Source organism: Mustela putorius, unplaced genomic scaffold (assembly GCF_011764305.1).
Source record: "Mustela putorius furo isolate JIRA1106 unplaced genomic scaffold, ASM1176430v1.1 tig00001114_pilon_pilon_pilon, whole genome shotgun sequence".
Lineage (NCBI taxonomy): Eukaryota > Metazoa > Chordata > Mammalia > Carnivora > Mustelidae > Mustela > Mustela putorius.
In genome coordinates, this window is record NW_025421575.1 from 1,094,984 (window position 1) to 1,100,845 (window position 5,862).

Here is a 5,862-nt window from a genome sequence, read left to right on the forward strand (position 1 = left end):
CTCTTATATCTGAAATCCAGAAGATGAACTTTGGCACCAAAGTTGGGACCCTTACTTCATGGTTAGGTTAAGGCCTCATATACCCTGAACAACTAGAAGCATTCGATCCGGAGTTTCCACTTTTTCAACCATCAATTCTTTCTCAGGATGGTTTGCATGTAGACCTGCATTGATGCAGGCAACTGAACTGGGTGACTGTCACTCATAAAATGGCAGGGCTTATTAGCTAATCCACAAATGTATTTTTTTTTAAGATTTTATTTATTTGACAGACAGAGATCACAAGTAGGCAGGAGAGGCAGGTAGAGAGAGAGAGGAGGAAGCAGGCTCCCCGCTGAGCAGAGAGCCCGATGCAGGGCTCGATTCCAGGACTCAGGCCTAACCCACTGAGCCACCCAGGCGCTCCCACAAATGTATGTTAAAGTTACTGGATTCATCTGAGTTTGTTGGATTCAGTCTACCCATCAGTAAAATCAATGGCAAGTAAAGAAGTCACCTAGAGGCATCCAATGAAAAGGATTTTAGTAATAGGCTCTTTAAAAAAGAAGAAACAGCTGCCCTTTGGTTCATTGTATGGGCAACCCCACCCCCTACAGTTATTAGCCAAGAAAAAATAGAGCAATGTTGGCCCAGCTATCAGTGAGAGGCTAGTTCCATATTATTTGTTGCATTGGGTCCCCGTTAACTGAGGGTTTTTCAATGACAGCAGAAAAATCACTCAAGTTGGGTGACAATGAAATAACATAAGGAGCCACCTTGCTGTTTATATGAATCTCACAAACCAAGCTTCTTAGGAAAACAAGGAAACCTCGAGAGAGAAGTCAGAAGCTTGGAGCACTGCAGAACCATCTCCACTGATTACTGTGGACCCAGCTTCATTGCACTTCCACTTGTAGAAGGAAAGGGGTAGGGAAGGCTGTCATGGAACATGCAGCATCCCTAGAGTCAGATCTGTTTTGTAGCTCAGATTCTGCCACTTAGTAGATATTTAAGTCAGCACACTTCACTTATGTGATTGAGACTCCAACAGCTTCTCATCTCAGAGTAAAATCCTATTCTTCCCTGGACTATAAAACCCTCACAGACTTGCCACTGACTTATTTCTTCTCCCCTGTCTTCAACATTACGCCCTTTCCCGCCTCTGAATAATGACCTGAGCTCACTTCCTGGGTCTGGAATGTTCTGCTTCTTATTCATTCGGGTCTCAGCTTGTGCCACCTCCTCAGAAAGGTCTTCTCCAAATACCCTCCTCCATCTCAGTCACAATCACATTAGACCACTTTATTTTCTCCCCAGCATTTAAACCAGTTTTAATCTGTATTTACAAAGGTATCTGCCTCTCCCTACCAGAATGTAAGCGCCATGAATGCAAGGATCTTTGTCTTATTCACCACAGTATCCTCTACACCTGGAATGTTGCTATGTAGATTCCAATAAATTTATTTTGGATGTTTAATATTAGCAGTGGGAACCAGAGGATGTCACTTAGCCTCTGATTCTAGTTCAGTCCTAAAGTGCAAATATCCAATTGCTAACCAGTTGGAATATCAAATAAGAGGACAAAAGTGAAAAGGCCTGCCTAGCCTGCTAGCTGATAAACAGGTACAAATATCTATTGATCTATTAATCAATCCATAACCATCTCTCCAGCTCCTCTTCAGAAGCTTTCAGGGTCATGCTGGCAATTCACATTAACCTTTCAGTAGAACCAGTGTTTGTATACAGTTCTGGTGATTGGAGGGTGGATCCCGGAAATCACAAAATGCTTTCAAGTGGGTCCCACAGTACCTCTTTGGAACAGTTAATGGGTAGGTATTGTCATCCACAAAAATGTTAAGGGTCAGTAATTTAGCCCACTTGGGTTTCTAAGCTCATCTTTATAAACTGGCATTTTAAAGAAGAAATAAGGCCTAAACCAGGCCTAGTTAATATATTCTGGACAAATCACTTGTAAGGTACTCAAAATCAAATGTACCAGTAGTGTGGACTGAAGGAAACACATTGGGGTAGGATGGAAAGAAAGAGTGAGGCTTTTCCAGCTTTGTTTTCCAGGTGATTTTGACCTCAGACTTTTAAAAAGTAACAGAGAAAGGGCCCAGTCAGTGCCCATGTCTGTACAAGTGCTATTAGATAATGTCTACACCAAAATGAAATTTGGAATGTATTTTGACTTAGCAGATTAGGCTGAATGATTTTCTTGTTTAAAAATGTAGATGCTACTTTACTGGTCCCCTAATGTGGAGAAAAGGGATTAATTCAGATGCCAGAGAAGACAGCATTAATTACTTAGGAGTTTCCTTTTCATTCGAGCAATATGGAAGAATTTGGGCTTAGTTGCAGAGTTGGTCTCCTTCTTAGAAAACAATCCTGTACTTTGTGCTAACAGTTTCAGACACTGTTCCATTCTTCCCCTTTTCCAGGAAAGGGCAGAGCCAAAACAAAACAAAATAACTCTTCCTGAATTTTCACCTTTAATCTAGAATGGCTACACCCAAAATACTGAAAAAAGGGAGGTGATGTGCTCCTGTGGCCTCGTCCAAGCAAGCAGTCCGAATCACACACTGGAGATTTGAGTCACACATGACAGAAACAAATATCCATCTTCTACTACTAAATGGCTTTTCAGATTCCTAAATAAAAAGGCCACAGAAAATGTTACAGTATATTCACACAGAAAATATAAGTAAAGCCATCGTAAATGAATCAGATTCTCCCCAAACCTCAATTCCAAGGGCTCTTCTTTCACAGGAGTTAGTATTTCACTCCATGTTGTCGAACAAAGCAAAAGAAACTTTCAGCAATTGCATCAGAAAGACTTGGGAGTTAGGAAATACTTACTTTCACTTGGGCTGAAGTCTGATTTGGTAGCCTCTATTTTCCTGTCAGCTTTCCCCCCTTCTACTCAAAGTCATTTAAACATAATGTATCACTTACTTTCTAACTAAAGTCGAAACATGAATCCAGGTTAGCCATTTCTAACAAATGCCAAGAATATTCAAATGCAGTGATTTCAGATGATAGGACAACTGCTTGGAAATTATTTGTATTGTTTTCATGTAAGTGAACTAAGAGAATCCACGTAAAATTTTGGGTCCTTGTTCGTGCAATAACAACCGCTACTTATTGGCTGCTACATAATGCTGAAGTTGTGATGGACTGCCCTAATTTTTAATCACTGAACCCTCAACTGGCTAAGGTCTTTTGCCAATTCTTAATGGTTAGATTTCAAGCTTTGGTAGGGAGTACATTAACCTCAAAAGGGGAGAATGATGGTACTTTTGTAAGCTTGGATGGACACTCTTAAAAAAAAAAAAAGATTTGAGAGCGCATGTGAGTGGGGGAGGGGCAGAGGGAGATCTTCAAGCAGACTCTTTGCTAAGTGTGGAGTCCAGCGAGGGGGGCCCCATCTCCCAACTCCTGAGATCATAAACTGAGCTGAAACCAAGAGTCAGACGCTTAACTGAGCCACCCATGCACCTCAAGACACTCTTAAGCTAGTTTTGACACAGAATTAAAAAAGATGATGCCCATTTAGTTCTATGGTGGTGTAGGTGAACAGGTAAAATGTGGGTATCTACAGGTGAACTTTTAAAATCCATCACCAGTTGCATTCTACTTACTGTTAACCATTCTCTCCCACATTCTAGAATTGCACTGTCCAATACGGAAGCTGCTAGTCACTTGTTTCTATTGAGCATTTAGAAATGTGCCTTATCCAAATGAGACATATGCTAAGTGTAATATACCAGGTTTTAAAGACTTGATTTGAAAAAAAAATACCTGTAAATCTCAATTATTTTTATATTAATTCAACATGTTAAAATATCTTGACCTTATTGGCTTAAATCAAATTAATAATTTCACCTATATCTTTTTACCTTTTGTATTGTGGCTGCTAGAAAAGTTAAAATGACGTATTGTTATCGTCCTACTGAACAGTGCTATTCTAGAACACTTGGTGCAGACAAGGGAAAATTGTTAATTTATTTAAAAAGTACATACATCACAGTCACCAACATTGTCCATTGATAAACTCTGCAGTATTTCAGAGGCTTCAGGTCCCCATCATGCCAAAACCAAAAAATCTCAGACCAGCACAATGCTTAGAATTTAACAGGAGCACAACACACATTACCTATTAGCTGGTGAAACTAAATTCAGATGAGCCCATTTTTACATTACTCTTCACTGCTCCTCTCAAGTATCATTTGAATGGGAATGGGATACTTACAGCATATCTTTTAAGGTTTTTGTATTTCTTAACTATTTACACGTCTCTCCACTGAAATGCCTGCTCCTTGTGAGTAGGGATGAAATCTATGCTTTACCTGTTGAATGAGGAGTGATAATCATTTCAAAGTACTCACCTCAGCAGCCATTTACTTAAATACTACTTACTGCATGTATTATTTGAAATGTCTTGTGATTGCCTTTAGAGCACATAGTAGATTCTTCTGAATATGCTTAAAGGTGGCAAATCTCCTTCCATTAAAAAAAAAAAAAACAATTCTTGGAAAGAGCCAAGATTTGTCTCAATGTGGCAAATAATGTGAAGAAACTGAATAGGGCTGCTTTCCACAGTATATAAAATTGTTTCTGAAACCAATTTTGAACAGGCTCCAAGTGTCTTTTCAGCAGTGATGACATTCTTAGAATGCTTATGGCTGCCCAAGGCAATTTCAAAGGGCACTTACTTAGATGCCAATAAGCTAGCTGGCATACTTTTATAAAGCTGCTAACTTTCCGAGTCATATTTCGAGTAAAATGTGGGCTAAGAGCACATGTAGTAAGGGGCTGAGATGACTGTTAACATTAAAGATTCCCAAAATGTATTCATCCTCCTTCTAAAATTTCAGAAATGAAACACCTTGATATACCTAGTACTAAGGTCTATTTGGTAATGCCCACAGTGATTTACTGAATTTACAGTATTAACATTTACTCCTCAGATTTGCCATTTAAATTTTCCTTGGCAAACTAGGTAAAGCCCATGTTTATTCTAAGAAACCATACCTTATAAGCAATCTAGTCTAGGGCTTGGGGTAATACTTAAAAATCAATTAGGAGCCATACAGGAGCAGGGTGAAAAGTACAGTAAAATTAAGCTCTGGAATCAGAGATGACTGGAAATACTTGGCTACTTACTATGTGACCTTGGGAAAAATTACCAAATGCCTGTATCTCATCTGCATCACCTATAAAACAGGGTGGTAATAACCCATCTCAGAGTCACTTTGAGGACTAAATCATTTAGACTGCCTGATACGTCTAACAGGAATCAGAGAAATTTAGTTATTTTTAATATATGTATACTAATAATCCATTCAGAATGTCTTATATCTAGTATCTTGCCTGAATTCAAAGACCTCAAAGAAACTGAACCCGATTTCTTATCTTTTTAAAATGATCACTGAAAATATAGTGAATACTCCACTCCACTCTGATTAACCAGATCCTCTGTTCCAGGCAATGGTCCCTTCCACTGAACTTCTCTCAAGATGCTTGTGTGTTGGCTTACTTTGCTGTTGAGAATGTCAACTTTTCAGTGGTGGTCTTGAGCTTCAAATAGAATAATGAACAACACTTAAAATCCCTCGGATGGTCATAAGGCAGAGCTGACCATATCAAAGTTATCCCAAGGAACTGAGTTCCTATGCCAATGACAGGGCTCAGTGGGCACCAGAGGAAATGAAACTAATGAAATTCACCATTGGCTTAATACCAGTACCAGGGGGAGGTCTCACCCAGGTTATCAGAATGTGACAACCTACTTATGAAATAAGGACATCTTAGTGGCTTAAGCAACATGTATAAGAGGGTGGATATAGGGATGGAAAACAAAAGCTACATGAGCACACGTGC